Genomic DNA, 17,968 nt, shown 5'->3' on the forward strand with positions numbered 1-17,968 from the left:
GAACTGGCCGTGGTGGTGTTTGGTGTCGATCTCTGGCAGTGGTTATTTCTCCCGGGGTTGAGTGCGAGGAGGGCGACAGCGGTGTAGCAATGGGTGGGTGTAAATCCAGGGTTCCTAGCGCTGGACGCGGTCGGGTCACGGACGGGCACAGACGGGCTTGCCTTAGGCGCGCCTCCGACATACCAGCGGCACGTCCGCTGAGCGACTGGCAGCGGCCGCCATTAAGTAGGGGAGGGGGCGGGACTAGAGGTCGGGAGGTGGGAGCGGGAGCTGTGTCGGGGGTAGGGGCAGCAGGGGCAGCAGCGGCAGGAGACCGGTGGGGAGCCGAATGACTAAATACAATAAATAAATGGTTGACTGATAAGTAGATAAATAAGGAGGAATATCGCAACAAGGAATAAGCAGAAGTAAAATGTAGCGGGCGAGGGGGACACCAGGCAGGCTAGGATGGGAGCACCTCTGAGGCGGGAATCAGGCTGCCGGTGTGAACCCTTCTCAGGGGAGGACTCTGCACTGCGGTGATACGGGGCTGCTGGGGAGAGTGCTGGCCAAGACTGGATCAGATAATACGTGGCCTAACAATGAACAAACTAAAGGCAGCAGGGTAAAAGAGCATGGGCCTGGGACAGAGGCATGGGCAGAGGTAGATATGGAGGCAAATTAATAGCACCCCAGCTCCCCCCATGGATCACTTGCTTCAGCTGCAAGCAGCCTGGCCATTGGTGCGACACCTGCCCCCTTCCGCACCCTCCAGAAACTTATCATGTGAGGTTTCCACAACAGTGTGTCCAGACACCTCCTCACCCTTCTAATGCTCCTGATAACCTGCTAAAACAATTTGAGAGGATTTTTGACAAAAAGAGTAAGGCAGTAAGTTTACAATGGTTGAAGGAAATGTCTCCAGATTAAATAAAAAGGACGTTAGAACAATGATGGAGGAGCATGATTTGTCGTTCAATGAAGTGATTAGAGCTCTGGAGTTCAAATTAGTGTCACAAGTTGAGGGAATAGAAACAGCCATGGAACCCACTGAGCAGCTCTCCAGGCAGCACACATCACACTGTGTTGAAATACAGCAAGAAGAAACCATTTCCATTGACTATCTCACTGTCGGTTTGTTATTGACTCATTTGGCATCAGGAAGCGTGTTACAAAAAAGTGGCCACACAATCAGGGCACCCTTCTGGAGTGGGAAGTGGCATCCCCATTAATCCCCATGCAGGTGTTTGAAGTCACTCACTGCTCACGCCAGTAGGGTGATATCTTTCCCTCTTTGGTATGTAGGCAGGTGCAGCCAGGACAGAGAAAGATGGAGTGGTTTCTTCAAGCATCCACTGTGGTTTTCACTAATGCGATGTCCCCAGGGAAGTCTCGAGTTTGCACCTGCTATGGGGTAGCAGAGTTATTGCAATAGGGTGCAGTGTTCAGCACACATGGTTAAAGATGCACACTAATGGGGACAGTGAGCCGGTTACATAATACAGGCCCAGGAAAGGAGTGCCACAAGTTCACAACCTTTTTCTTTACATTACACATTGTAACTGCAGGCTTGTCAATTCTGACATTTTTAGAGGCACGAATATGGTAAGTCCCCATCATAAGAGAATATGGTTCAAATGGTAATACCATAACGCTTCTTGTTTTGAATCCCTGAATGGGAAAGTCTCCTTGTAATGCTTCCCTTCTGTTTATGTTTCACTGACAGCAAGTCAGTTTTGATGTTGTAATTTTTATTCTATAATAATTAACGTAATCTATTTAAAAGGGGCTGAAAGGTTAGCTATTTGATATGGATCCAAGTTAGTCAAACTAGCTAGAATGTTCTTGAAAGAGAAAAATGATATGGGCTTATAATTTTGACAATGGTTTAAGGACGTATGAATGTGGAATGCATTGGCAAAAGCAAAAAGAAACAAAGATAGTGACGCAATGTGATTTAGGAACATACAAATGCCCTTAGTTATGTTCGTTGAACTTTTAACCAGTTCCCCAGAGTGTTAGAATTTAGTTATCCCAACCATAAAAATCTAATATGCCGAAGTTAAGAATGTAATTTACTCAGTAAGCAGCGGCTATTTTTTAAGTTAAGCATTGTCCTAAAAAATGGGACATAAAATGTGGATGTTGGTGCTTTCTCTTTAAAAACCTGCATATTCCCTAAGTTACCAGCATTTGGCCCGCAAGGGCGGTGAATAATGTAATTAGACCTTCTTGGCTGGTGACGTGGTTAATACATGATACTCTGATTTGGCACAATACTTGCCCATATTTTGGATCCGCCCTAAGAATGAAAGTCAATGGTGCCATTATAGCCACAACATGATTTCAAAGCTGACAAGCAACGTGGATGTCTTGATACTTGGCAAACCCTTGTGGGTTGGGCACCACCAGATCCCAAAGAGGCTAGGTGGCTCTGCCCGGTGGATGACACCCTGCCCTACGGGGACTGGTTCTCCCAGACAAAAGTAATGGCTTGAACCTCCTTCTACGGGGATTGCTGGAATTTTTCAGCCCAGAGAAGCCCCACACTCCTCCACAGTACAGCTTCACTCTGCCCAGGGCAGGCTAGGCAGCTCTGCCCAGTGACTGAAGCCCTGGCCTGCAAGCACTGAGCCTCCCAGAAAAAAGCCATGGCCCACCTGCCTCTCACTGGAGATTACTGAAACTGGTCAGACGGGAGGAACCTAAGATGTTACCCAGCTCCAACCCCACTCCACTCCTGGTATGGAGTAGCACTGAGTAAACACAAGGAGATGATGGCCGGAGCGCTGAAATCTTTTAGACACCCCAGTCCCAGATCTGGGTTGAATCCATCATGGTTCTTTAGCTCACTTTGCCACCCCAGAACAGACCCAGCCATTTGCAAATCACTATTGACCCTGTGCCTCATGTGAACAGTCCAGACCAAACTGCAAAGCCAGGTCCTCCGTGGACTGGTAACAAGCATCCTGGGACTCGTTTCAGGGTAACACCCCTCATCAGCCAGGCTAGCTTGAATCCAGTGGCAAAGTGAGCATTGGAACCACATCTGGGCATACCCTGCCAACTTAGAGTGAACAAAGCAAACACAAGGAGATGATGGACGGAGTGCCAAAACTTTTCAGACACTCACCTCCATTCACAGATCTGGGTTGAATCCATCATCATTCTTTAGCTCAATTCGCCACCCTAGTTCAGACCCAGCCATATGCAAATCAGTATTGACCCTGTGCCTCATGGGAACAGTCCAATCCGAACTGCAAAGCCAGGTCCTCTGTGGACCGGAAACAAGCATCCTGGGGCCAGTTTCGGGGTACGACCCCTCATCAGCCAGGCTAGTTTGAATCCAATGGCAAAGTGAGCATGGGACCCACATCTGAGCATTCCTTGCCAACTTAGGGAGAACAAAGCAAACACAAGGAGATGAGGGACGGACCGCCAAAACTTTTCATACGCTCACCCCCAGTCACTGATCTGGGTTGAACTCATCATCACTGTTGAGCTCACTTCACCACGCCAGTTCAGAACCAGCCATATGCAAATCAGTATTGACCCTGTGCCTCATGGGAACAGTCCAACCCTAACTGCCAAGCCAGGTCCTCCTTGGACCGGAAACACGCATTCTGGGACCGGTTTCGGGGTAACACCCCTCATCAGCCAGGCTAGCTTGAATCCAGTGGCAAACTGAGCAAGGGACCCACATCTGGGCAAAACCTACCAAATTAGGGCAAACAAAGTAAACCCAAGGAGATGATGAAAGGAGTGCAGAAACTTTTCAGACACTCACCCCCAGTCACTGATCCGGGTTGAATCCGTCATCATTCTTTAGCTCACTTCGCCACCCCAGTTTAGACCCAGCCATATGCAAATTATCAGTTGGCAGAGTATGCCCAGACATGGGTCCCTTGCTCACTTTGCCACTGTATTCAAGCTAGCCTGGCTGATGAGGAGTGTTAACCCAAAATGAATCCCAGGATGCTTGTTTACGGTCTAGGAAAGACCTGCCTTTGCAGTTTGGACTGGATTGTTCCCATGAGGCACAGGGTCAAGACTGATTGCATATGGCTCAGTCTGAACTGGGGTGCGAGGGGGATAAAGAACTCAATTCACTGCTGATTGGCAAAATGTCACTTTTGTACCATTGCCTTATTTTTTAATCGACATGACACTCACTTCAGTCTCAATTTTTCCAGCTGTTAAATCTTCCTAACGCTATGTAGCACCGTATTGTAAATACGATGCTAACATGGCGTTAGGAAGTGTCGTACTTCAGCTGTAAAATTTTTGCCGCTTTGCAGTGGCAAAACAGCGGCGTGCAAATTCTTGTGCCTCACCTCCCTTATATCAGTATTAGCAAATATGTGAACTCCCAGAAGTTATTCAATTTACAGTGACGTGGTATGCAAGAAACATAACTTAATTTATCTGCCATCACTAAGGTAAGGTGAATGCCAAGTATGTTGTAATATGAGAACTATTATATTCCCAAGGGTCCAGAAGGATAAGTCACAGGACCTTGTAAAGGCACTCATCTGGCAGACTCATGCAAGAGTATGACAAAGGAGCTCCTCAGTGATCTGTAATATATTTAAAATATATAATTGTAGATACTTTATCATATATATATTATCAATAACATTCTTTTAAGCATACTGGGAGTCTGTGCAGTGAGATATGTGCATATCCTTACTAGGTACACCCTTTCGTATGTCATGGAGGCACAACTGAAGATATGGGTAGGGCAATAGACCACTGTGTAAAGTGTGCAGTAGCACACCACAAGTTATATATTGGAGGGTTTTCCACTGTTATTTTTTTTATTTAATTCCTAATAAAAGTAATAATAATAATATTGTTTTATCTATTATTGCATTCAGCTATAATTATTCTGATGAAGCAGAAAAAGAGGTACTTCAGCTAATTACATTTAGATCTTCACTAGCAGAAACAGGTTGGACCTGTGGTTGCATGACAAGCTCACACGCAAAAACTGGGAGCAAGTGGCTAAGATTCTTTTGTTTAGGATAGACATTCTCACGAGTTTGGAATTTTTAGAGTCTTGTAGAGCACCAGTAAACTCTCAGCCCGCATTAGATATGGTCAAGGGGGGGAATGTACCGACTGTATCAGCGTGAAGTTAGGCATTAGACAAGGCTGTGTCCTTGCGCCCCTTCTCTTCTCCCTCTTCATTAATGCTATAGATTCCGAGCTTAAGCAGGTTAACTCTGATGCACCGTTAGTTGATGGCCAGTCTGTTCCCATCCTGCTTTATGCTGATGATTCAGTGCTCTTATCTAGAACTCCCCGTGGTCTGCAGAAACCGATGGACAAGTTTGCGGGTTTTATCAAGGATAAAAAATTTAAAATTAATAATACTAAAACGTTTATTATGCCATGTGGCAAGAAAATGAGATCTTTCTATATAGAGGGACAACAAATAGAAACTGTAAACAAGTTTTGCTATTTGGGCATTACTTTTAGTAGTAATGGTATGTGGTCACGGGAGATATCTAATGTACAAGCAAAGATGTCTAAAAGTGCCCACGGAGTCTTCAAATTCGCAAATAAGCTTGGTGACCGCCGCATATTTGATATGCTCCATATATACCGCTGTAGATGCGTTGCAATCACGCTCTACGGATCTGGAGTTTGGGGGCATTGTCGCCATGGGGATTTGCAAATAGAAGAAAATAGTTTCCTAAAAAGATTGTTATGCTTGCCTACGTCTGCCTCCAATCTGATAATACACCAGGAACTGGGCCTGGAGTTTTTATCAGATTTAATTTGTCTAAGACCATTGTTGGTGTGGAGAGGAATTTGGCATAAGAAAGAAACTAGCTTTACTAGGAGCATTATTACTGATTGTCTCCACCTAGACAAAAGCTCACTGATCCCATGGATCAACTATGAAATGAAATGAAATGAAATGAAATGAAATAATACTTATAACGCGCAACTTTGCCCGGAGGCGTCAAGGCGCCTATAAAAGAATCATAAAAGGCAAAACCAGGGAACTAAAGGTAAGCTTGTTGTGACAACTATGTTGTGACAACAGCCAAGGATTTATTCAACCTTAATCTCCTGGCTGATCAGGAGAGCTTCTCTGATACCTCAAAGAAATAGCTTAAGTTTTCCTATTTACATAAGAAAGCTCAAGTGCGTAGAGACTCTACTATGCAGTTAACTGCCCCTCAGTATTATCACTCCAATAGGGACTCATCTGGTTTTTCTGAATACTTAAAGGTTGTCACCAGACCATCCCACCGATTTGTCCTTATTAGACTGAGACTCGGAATTGTCCACCATCTGGTTGTGTTCCCAGCCATGAAAAATTATTCCACTATTCCATGCCCATGCGATGGGGTCACCAAACAGAGTACTGTACATTTTTTATTCCTGTGTGACCTCTATAAACATCTTCGCGTTGCCTATTTAAAACCACTATTTATAAAACGGGCAACTACAACAGTAAATTCGGCAATGAGGATGTTGTTCTCTATTGATGTTCCTTACATTTGTTTTCATACCGCTACGTTTATTTTTAAATCTGTGGCCGCAAGGAAAAGTATGGTTTTTTAATCATTCCGGTTTACTGTATTGAGCTGCACCAAATTTGTTTTTATGGGGTATTCATATTAGACTGTATTATTATGATGTATATACACTGCTTGCTTTTATGATTGATCTTTTTTAATCGAATAAAGTTTTGAAACTTGAACTTGAAACTTGAGAGTGGGGGGATTCAATGAACTGCTGAAGTCTACCGATATCGATTGATAATTGTCACCTTTCCTTTGCTGTGAGTGAGTGGTAGGCCTATCTTGAGGATATATACCTAATACTTGCTTTATTTTACAATGAAGGTAGTTGCTTTTAAGATAGGTGTTCATGAAAAATGAACCCCGGGGCCTGATTGAGAGACATACAGTAGTCACAAAAACAATTTGGTCAAATAGGAATCACAAGATGGCGTGTGGCAATCCAGCAAGGAACCAGATGACAAAGTCCTTCTGACGTACACATGGAGATCTGTAAAATAAAACAAAGTTCCAGTGGTTACTGAGACATGACACGCAGGAAACGGCACCCCATTTAGAGCACTGAACTCACAAAGGTCTGCAATGCATAATTGCAAATACACCAACACAGTGCAATGAAGCCAATGATACCAGAACAATGAATCCCCAGCACCGTTACACTCCCACAGACTGAACTCTTACCAAGCCGACACCCATCCACACCGACATTCACAGGGCTTTCAACTCACTCAGTGCTACTGCTTACCACAGGGTCGTATACCTAATAACACGGCCACATAGCGAAGAGACACAATTGCATGGTCAGCTGGAAAGCATTGCACAGAAGAAGTTTCCAGCTTAGGTATGAACAATGTACATAGCTGGGTCCCTTTAAATCCTCCCCAGGTCATAGGATGTGGCACCAGATGAGTTACCTATTGTTGAATAAATTCTATTTGAACATTCACACAAATGGCCCCCATAATTTAGTACCGGCAGTCAAAATGGCCTTCCCTCCTTCCCCAGTGGTGCCTGCTTAACAGCTAATATGTCCCACATCATCATTTAAGTGAAGCAGGTTATGCAATAGTGTCTTAGAGGCCACTAATCTTCCATCCTTAAAACGTTACAATTTATCTTGATGCAAGAGGCACATTTGCTGTCTCCAAACTTGTTTCTCAGTCCTGGCGAGCCCCTCTCTCTTCAAACATGCCTCTCACTTTAGTGATTCCAATGATTATCACCCAGAGTCATCAGGGAAAGCTGAACAGCGAAATGGTATCCCAAAGTAAAGACAAGCCACAATTTGAGTGGAAATGTGTTTTAAGTGGTTTGAAGCCCTACCTTCAGCACTTGTAAGAATAAGTTCATATTTCAACTGGACTAAGTCTGCATGAAATCGTAAAAAAAGGACTAAGTCAGAGGATCCCAGATCAATCAGAATTACTGGGCCCCAATTTTGACACTGTTTTCTTCCACTTCTGGTCTCCTGAATACCCCTTTTAGCACTTGACTCGCAGGGAAGCTAGGCAGAGCAGTCCAAGGCTTACACGTGGAAGTGTGCACATTAAAGAAAGGTCACAGCCTTTTTAAATGACACTTTGAATGCCGGCTAAACCCTTCAGATCTGCTACACCTTTAACTGTACGCGATCCAGCAGAGCCAGACTCCTAAATGCACCATACATTTATTTATGCCTGTATCAAAACATGGGGTACAAAGATACAACGTCTGGACTGCTCCAGTTTGATATGAACTGACAGTGAGAACTGTGGGGCATATTATCAACACAGGCGATAAAATTATCGCTTGCTTTATCGGCAGAAAACTGCCGCTAAAGCCGCTTTTGCGGCAGAAAACTGCCGCAAAAGCGGCTTTAGCGGCAGTTTTCTGCCGATAAAGCAAGCGATAATTTTATCGCCTGTGTTGATAATATGCCCCTGTATTATAAATGAGAACTCGCTAAGGTTGACAACTGCTGACAGTTTTACCCTGACCCTATAGTGACCTTTGCTATTCAACTTCATTTATTTCAGCTTTTGCTTTTCAGCCCCAAAAATATTAATTGAAATAAGTAGACCAAGGTGGCGCTGATCACTGGAGATCAATGTACTTGACTTTGTTTTCTTTAACTATGGTGCTAAATGAACAAGCATAATTTTCGTCCAATACATTTTTTTAAAATATTTAGTGTCCCTAAAATGTCAGTACCCTATTTAAAATGTAAATAGTATAAAAAATGTACATGTATCTGTGGTAGTAAATTGTGTTATAAACCTCTGCATTTAGGAATCTCTTTTTTCAGTAATATCAGTTATTGTGATGTCTTCGGGATTAAGGTAATGTGACATCACTTCCTGGGAGGATTCAGAGTCAGATCATATAATGTCACTTCCTGTGAAATCTTTGTAGCAAAGGGGAGTTCTGTGATGTCTCTTTGATGCAATGACGCCCATGCAACTCATCCTCATATTCACAGAGGCCTGTCTGCAAACGACTAGGGATCGTGGCTGCACGCATTTGGATGTACCAATCAACCAGTCAATCAATCAATATTTATATAGCGCAACACTTTCACCCTGTAAGGGTATCTGGGTGCTGAGATTGCCACGTCTGCGTTGAAAAGTCAGGTCTTGAGTCTCTTTCTGAATTCTGCCAGGAAGGGTGCAGTAAGGATGTGGAGGTTGTTCTGGGTCTTGGCGACCCCCGCTGCGGCTGCCATAGATGTGGAGGGTATGTGCTAGGGCGAGTGAGGTGGAGCGCAGGCCAGTAACGGTCGGTTCTGGGAGTGCTGCTGGGCGGTGACGTGGGGAGGGGTGAGGGGCAGGGTGGGGGGTAGTAAACTATGGTTTACGGCCGATTACAGGTAAGTAAACATAAAAACAAATAAAACGAATTTAGTTGCGCACACTATATCGGGATACAGCGCGCGCAACAAAATTTGCTTTATTTATTTTTATGTTTACTTATCTGTAATCGGCCGTAAACCATAGTTTACTATGCCCCACCCTGCCCCTCCTCCTCCCCACATCACCGCCCAGCAGCACTCCCACGACCGACCGGTACTGGCGCAGGCGTCTTATGGGCAGGTGGAAATTCACACGATGGTTGATGTATGTTGATATATGTGCACCAGGGCTCGAGTTGGGGTACCACGCGGGTGGACGGCGGCGTTGCCCCACTTATTTTACCGGGTGGACGCCATCCCCCCTGCCAAACAGCTGGACTTCACTCTTTGGCTTCTCTGGGACGAGATCGGAGCTACCTTTCGTGACGTCACTTCCTGACGTGATGTCACTTCCGGTGACAGCGTTCCCCCACTTCTTTTTTTAGGACTTGTGCCCTGATGTGCACACAACATTAAACATTCTTTAAGAGGGCCAGCTGCTCGGCATATGGATGCATATACAGATAAAAGCAACACCCAAAAATTAAATCTTCTCTACACATGCTCTGCAGCACCGTTTATAATGTGCTTGTTGTTCCGGCTTCGAAAGCACGCTGCATCTAATGGATGCTGCTTATCGCGAGAATGTGGCCTCAGGAGTTATGACGACAGCCCACATTTCCCTAAAACCGTTTCCCTAGCTTGCACCACGTTCAATGTTGCCAGATTGTGCTATTTTCCTCACAATTGGGCGACATTTTTCCCAATTGTGCGGGAAAAACCCATGCCTGGCGGGGGGCTACTTTTTGGGCTGGTTTTTAGCCTGTGTGCGGATTTTCCTGGCTGGGGCGGGCGTCCACAATCACACCTCTCAAATCTGAGCGCTTCAAGTTCGAGCGAGCACAGTCACTAACTCACTACACTGTCTGATTGGAGGAGCCTGGGGGCTGGAGGTCCGATGATTGATGGGCCTGCCTCTGCGCAGGCACATGATGACCCCGCCCACCCACCCCTAGAGCAGAAGGCACTGGGCAGCCATAGAGGTCTGGCAACCATCAGTGATTGTGGCCTGCCAATGTGGGGGTGCCCCAGGGCTGTCATTCGTGCAGCACGTGAAAACGCTACCAATGACGGCCCTGGGCAGCAGTTGTTGGTCAGCCCCTGCGCACTTCCAATATATGCGGGGGCTGCGTGAGCACGCTCTCTTTTGCCGCGGCGGACTGTGTGACTGACGTGATGGCCCGGGCTGCTTGCTGGAGAGGAGCGGAGGTCAGGAGGAGGAGAGGACTCGTGATTCGTGACACTCGTGTGTCACACTGCTGCTGCCTGCCGCTGCCGCCCACCCAGGCCACACACCACAGTCAACTTGCGGCAGCGCCCAGGCCCAGCCCCAGCCCTTGAAGAGCACAAGACTGAAGACACGGTGACGCACTGACTCAGCAAAGGTAGGCGAACTGAAGCCGACACCAGCCTCGGCCCCGGGCCACGCCAGGCCCAGCGGCCCAGCCCCCAGCAGGCCCATACTTATTTATTTTATTGTATTTTATTTATGCGTTTTTATATAGCGCAGACTTTACCCGAAGGCGTCAGAGCGCTTCACAATAGGAACAATAATGATACATGAGGAGAAAATTACAAGTGAATAAATTACAAAAGCAGACATTAAGTTACATGAGGTAAAAGTGACAATTGTGAGCAAACAAAATACATGAAGTAGCAAACAGTGCATTACAGGAGGAACTAGAAACTAACCCCTTGCCCACCCCTTGAAAACTTCTCCTAGAAATGTTCACACAGAGCAAAGCCGCTTTGTAGTTTTGAGTTGCCTACATAAATAATGGCCATTTTTTTCTATTCACATTTGCACAGATAATGACATTTTTTTTTCCTTCTCTGGTTATTTAAATTGTGATATTTCATAGCGCGATTGATCACTCTGAGGGCCATCTTCTAAGACTCTAAAGTTCAGCCAGATTTCTTCCTAGCCTCTCTATTCCTCTCTCGGTTCTTGTGACAATTGACAAACTTTAACTTCTCAACGCAGTGAGCAACAAGCATGTGCACAACTGTGTCATTTGATGCGCACCTTGCACTACGCGTTGATGACACCTGTCTTGGTAATGGCGGTTCTGATGTCTGTGTCTGTAAACATCAGCATTTACCATCTGGGGTCTGACTTTCACGAGCTCCGTTGTGCCGCCGACACCTACAACGTCCCCCATACAAATTGGGCACGCACAGAGAGTGTCTCACACACGGATGCTGTGCTTTGAACAGGCCCTTCGCCCCAACACTGCTGCCACAAAAGTCTCACAGCCACTGAGCGTGTAGATTCACATGCTCTCCACTTAGCATGGAGTGTGTTGATGCTATGGATGGCACAGGCCAGACACCACAACACTGCTGGAACCTGCACCTGCCTGGCGCTGCTCCTGCACGCCCTCATGTGAAGATCTAGGCCTATGAATCAGTTTAGCAGAAGTCATACACTGAAGCACAGTGCTGACACCGTTGGCACCATGCCTTCAGCTCGTGGCCACATGCTATGTTCCGTGACGGTAATGCCCAGTGCACTCCTACCCTCTCTGGTATATGCCACACACCCGTCGCTGCTGACACCAGCGTTGGCTCTGTGCCTTCTGCACTACAGACAGACATGTTATATCTGCCTCCTATTAGCGCCGTTGTGTGTGTGCCCCGTGTGATGCTGGCCAGGTGCCACATGAAAGTGGCTCCAAGTTCAATACCTTTGTTGAATTAGGTGCCTCCTCAGAGTCCTTTTCCAACGCACACATTTGTTTAATACCCAAGCCCGGAAAAGATGTGCAGTATTGCAAGAATTACAGGCCCATTTCCCTTGTCAATATTGACTATAAACTCTTCGCAAAGTCATTGGCGATCAGGTTAGATCATCTACTTCCTGATCTCTTAGGCGAAGAGTAATCAGGTTTTGTTAAAGATCGTTATATCACCGACAACACCAGACTTTTATTTAACATATTATCAAAATCTTCCCATCTCCAACATCGCCATGCAGCGATAGCCCTGGATGCCGAGAAGGCGTTCGATAGGGTTGAGTGGCCCTATCTTTTTCATACTCTTGGATGGTTTGGCTTTGGCCCTAAATTTATTTCCCTAGTTTTCCTGTTATATTCTCACCCACGGGCAGCAGTTTATGCAAATGGTCAAATCTCTCCCTACTTTGACCTTGGTAGAGGAGTTCGACAAGGTTGCCCCCTTTCACCTTTCCTTTTCAATCTCGCTTTGGAACCTTTCCTGTCCAAGCTTCGCCAGAACCCCAATATTCACGGCTTTCAGACCGCGGAGTCTTCCATTAAACTTTCTGCATACGCCGATGATATTTTACTTTTCATCTCGAATCCCACCGTCTCCATCCCTGCATTCCTAGAGGAACTGCAGAACTATTCCTCAATTTCTGGTTATAAGCTCAACAACGATAAGTGTGAGATTTTACCCCTGACAAAATTCACTTTTAAACCTGATTTCAGTGCCTCTAATTTTGCCTGGAGTCCCTCCCATATTAAGTATTTAGGTCTGCACATCACCCCTTCCATCCTTGACACCGTCTCCCTATGCCTGACTAAATGCATTCAGAAAATATCTGATCTTACAGCTAGGTGGCACCCTCTTTACCTGTCTTGGTGGGGTCGTTTGGACACCATCAAGATGATGTTATCCCCCATTATTTTATACACAATCTCTAATATCCCTGTCCCTATCCCAGCCAAATTTTTTAAAAAAAATCAACTCAGTATTATCCTCCTTCTTATGGCATAACAAAAAGCCCAGAATGTCCCTTACCATACTCATTCGCCCCACTTCTGAAGGTGGAGTTAATTTTCCTGACTTCCCTGCCTATCAGAAGGCCTTCTTGTTACGTCAAGCCTCCTTTTGGTTACAAGACCCTGTTTCCCCATGCCCTCTGTGGACTAAGGTTGAGCGCCTCTTTCTCTCCCCTTTTTCATTCGCTGAATATATCTCTTTTTCCAGCAAACCCTCCATGATTCCCACTCCCATTCATAAATTTACTGTCAAACTCCTCCTATCCTCTAATCCTTCCCCCCTACGACTGTTGCTGATTTTCTCTCCTATACTATTTGGCATAACAAATATCTTTTAATCCGTCGTAAACCCTTTTACTGGAGATCTTGGAGATCCAAAGAACTGCTCTGGATTTCGCAACTCTTCTCACACTCTCCCTTTCTGCCTTTCCATACCCTATGTTCCATCTTTGATTTGCCTTCCTCCCTTGCTCCCAAATACATCCTACTCAAAACAGCGGTTATGGAGGTTTACACAAGACTCCTGCAGGCGTCACCTTCTCCTATCTCTCCTAACCTTACTCTCCAACTTCATTCCACCCTACGAGCTTTTCCTAAAGCTTCTATTCTTTACAGACACCTTCATGCACACACACTTGCCAGGACTAAGTCTAAGGCGGAGGAACAGTGGGAACATGATCTTTCCACATCATGGCCAGTTTCCTTTTGGGATAAGATTTGGACAAAGGTTCGTAAAACATCAAGAGCGGCGTCCTTGACGCAATCCATGTTTTTCATCTACAATCGACTGCTCCACACTCCTTTTGCCCGTATCAAGCGCTTCTCTACCACTCCAGATGTTTGTTGGTCTTGCTCCTTACCTAATGCTACTCTGTTTCATATGTTATTTCTTTGCAAGCATGTACATGATTTTTGGTTACAGGACTGGGCTCAAATTAATGTAATTTTCCATATTTGTATTCCCCTGTCTCCTACCCATCTCTTTTTGGGAAGTCTTTCCCCTTGTTGGGGTGGGACTGATCTCCATGCTCATATTGTTGATTTGCTACTTGCTGTTGCGTTCCAACAGATTACTATTAATTGGAAGACTTCCTCTACCATCTCTTTCAAAGCATGGTGGTATAATGTTTGTCATAATCACAGGCTTGACACTGCTTTTGTTTTTCCTGCCCAGTTGGCAGCCAAACGTGCAGATCTTTGGCTTCCTGTTACGATGTATTTTGATAACTGTACAACTCGTTCATTCTGTCCACGACCTATTCAGCAGGAAGTCTCCAATCCCCCTTGATGCCCTTGTCATTTTTTTTCTTTTTCTGCATATCCTCGTTTGCATTTGCTTTTTATTTACCCATTAGGCCCTTTTCTTTTTACTCATTAATGCCCATGATAATTTTGTTGTTGTTTCCTCAATTATAAAGTTTATTCTGATTTTTCTTCCTATGCTTCCCCTTCCCTCCCCGTTTCCCACATCATTCTTTTGCTGTATTTTGTATTGATACCTTATATATTATGACTAATAAACTTATATTGAACTCAAAGTGGCTCCAAGTGAGCACAGATTAAAGCATCTGGTACATTCAGCGAGAGAGGGGAACACATCATGACAATGGATGTCAGCGGCCTATGCGTATCGCCCCTCTGAGTGTGCCCCCGTAGGGCGGCGCCCTGCATCCCTCACGTGCTGTTCATGTGCCTCGCTGCTGGGGTTCAAGTGATACCAACATATGTGTGTGTATTCTTCAAACACCAAACGGAAACAAAAGATCTTCCCTGAACACCCACGAAAGACACTAAAATAAAGAGCTTTCAAAGGATCAGGAGTGCGGGTAAAGGTCAGCGGGTTCTTAGTGCGTGCGCTGCAAACCCCAGGCTTAATTATAATACAGGGGTAACGTCCGTATGTTGGATTACAGATAGCTGCACCCAAAGCTATCTAGAAGGGACCACGCAGATGAGCTGTGGACACGGGATGCAAGCTCCAACTCACGAGTGCATGCTCATCAGGCGTGACACAGTGAATATACATGCATCGCTCACCTGAACTGCATAACTCAGTGGAGAAACACACAACCCTCGCCAGAGTTGCACGACCCTGTGGACAAACACGCTTCACTCACATGGTCTGCATGACCCAGTCAAGAGGCACACATCACTCCCCATGTCTGCATCACATGCCAGCAGGGGTGTCCCTGGGGGTGCTGTGGGCGTCAATGTCCTTACTGTCACCTATGCCTGATGGAAAGGTGCACATCAGATATAATCAGACGTTATTAATAGCAGTATTAGCTGCAGCAGTAGTGTTTACAGGGACTTGCCTCACCCTTGAAACGAGCGTCTGCAAGATTTACAGAATTGCTGCTCATCAAGAGAAGTGAGTGACCATTTTTCAATGTAGATTTTTAATCTGTAATGTAATGAATAATGAAGACACTGAGTTTTACAGACTTTATTAAAATACAATTTAGAGGGAGCAGTAAATTGCACAGAACACTATTTTTGCCTTTCTTATTCTTTGTTTTCCACTATTGTATTGTGAGCGGTGCCTGTTTCACTTGACAAAGTCACAGTAAGGACTGGTCTTAAAATTGAGTAGCTTTAAGGCAGGTGCCCAGTTAACACCTTCCCACCATCTGTATATTGAATACAATGTATATTTGTCCTTAAAATTGTTTCTGATGATAATTTGTGCATCATTTCAGACTTGCTAATCTGGGCTGGAACTGGTCTGATTGGGCTTATTTTGGGCTTATATTTGGGCCAGGTCTAAAAATCTGGCAACACTGACCACGTTAGGAAATGTAAAAATGCCCAAGTGACAAAAACACCCCCTTTGTACCTAGGGAGTACCTTTCTGTCATGCAAACTTTGAGCAGTAGGAACCACCACATACCTCGACCTATGAATTCAAAATACTACAGCTAGACGCTGCCAGTTGTGAATCACTTTATTAAGAACATTCTGAAGTCGTCACTGAATGAAATAACTGTACAAATGTGACGTTTCTCGGATAATGACGAGCGTAAATGACAGTCCTTGCAGTCGACCAACACCATTGCAATAAAAACTACAACAATCAACTATGCGCACCGCACATGCAATCATAACCTTAAACTCAATAATTAGCATCACTCTGTGACAAGTATTAACTGGTAAGACGGTAAGTGGGGGTATTTGGCAAGCATGCTATTATCCAGTGCCTCAAATTGAATACCGTATTGCACACTTGGCATACTGGTGCGTAACAAGGCATGACGACATTTATTTATTAATATTATTATAAATGCATTTATTTATTAGCAATATTCAAATGCGGACGTGATTTTATGCATATAATCCAAAGTTTCCATTACTGTCATTTTTCGTCTGTTTAGCATGGCTCATTAGAAAGTGCTGCAGCGCCACCTTTCGCCCGCACGAGGTAATAACAACCTACAAGTGTTGCACCGGTCACAGAATTCAAGGAAGATGACAGGCAGATTGTGCTTTTCTGTGTGATGAGAAGAACCTTTTGGAAGAATACAACATTTCCATTACAAAGAACATGTATTGCTTATACTGTATAACAGCGTTGCATGTTTGGTGGTGCAGCTCTGTCAAAGGTCTTGCTATCATAGATGTGAATCTTTGCTATGTGTTCTTTCGGGTTTCATCTGCCTGAGACACTTAAAACAGATGTTTTAAAAGCCAGGCTGTTCAAAGAGAAATCAGTACGCTTTTCTGTGGATTCTGACAGCAGTTCAAACGTAGGGGGAAGCTAAGCACCTCTCGCTTTGTGTGCGCACTGGAAAACAAAGGCCAGCTCCATCTACAGACCTAATGATTCCAATAACAGAGCATTGGCAATCTATTCCTCGTCTGCCTGGGTAATCATTAGCACAGCTTATCTATATCACTTAACAATGGCAGATCAGTGCAGCTGTAAACTGACATCAATCACCAGCAGCCGAGAATGTCTTTTTATTGGCCGTGCTACCCCCAGTGCATTTTTCAAAGACATGCTAAATACACTAGAGACTAAGGCTTGCTTTACACGCTGATTGCCACGTAGTAAAAAATGTATACAGCTACGGATGTTGGGCCAGATTTCGGAAGCCTTTTACTGGTCGCAAAAGGCCCATCGGCTCATTTGCGATCTTTAAAATGCTTTTTGGCATGTACCAACCCTACTTTGTGAGTCAGTAACCTACTACCGACTCGCAAAAGAGGGTTTGCGAGTCGCGATTAGGAAGACATGTGCTAAGGGTGTCCCTTCCTAATAGCCAGTCGCAGTGGTATATAGGAATGTTTTGCAAACTGGGAATGCGTTTGCAAAACATCCGCAGTTGGTGATAAGCCATTTGCAAATGGGAAGGGGTCCTCCAGGCACCCCTTCCCCTTGGTAAATGGGGGTGCCAAACATTTTTCAGAGCAGGCAGTGGTCCAATGGACCACTGCCTGCCCTTAAAAAATGTAAAGAAAACATCTGTTAAACTTTTCCCTTTTTCCTTTAAGGAAAACAGGATGCATTTGAAAAAAAAAGTTGCTTTATTTAAAAATCAAACACAGACAAGGTGGTCTGCTGTCCCCCGCAGGCGACCATCCCTGTATTTTTGCCTATTTCCAATGGGTCGCAAATTGCAACCTGCCTCATGAATATTGACGGAGCAGGTCCCATGCGACCCATTTTGGAATCACTAATGCGTCTGACACATTGGTACATTTTATTTTGCGACTCTCTAATTGCAAGTTGCATAAAATCGCTATTGCAGACTTACAAAATAGAAAGTTGCTACATCTGGCCC

General features: G+C 44.9%; 1 protein-coding gene across 1 annotated transcript in view; it reads right to left on the reverse strand.

Moving 5' to 3' along the window:
• Positions 1–3,382: 3,382 nt before the first annotated feature.
• Positions 3,383–17,968, reverse strand: part of LOC144819955 (uncharacterized) — a 28,297-nt gene continuing 13,711 nt past the window's right edge. The window contains exon 2 of the mRNA XM_078677641.1: positions 3,383–3,883. The gene's annotated coding sequence lies outside the window, so the exon portion shown is untranslated. The remainder of the gene's footprint in view (positions 3,884–17,968) is intronic.

This window comes from Lissotriton helveticus, chromosome 2_1, assembly GCF_964261635.1.
Source record: "Lissotriton helveticus chromosome 2_1, aLisHel1.1, whole genome shotgun sequence".
NCBI lineage: Eukaryota > Metazoa > Chordata > Amphibia > Caudata > Salamandridae > Lissotriton > Lissotriton helveticus.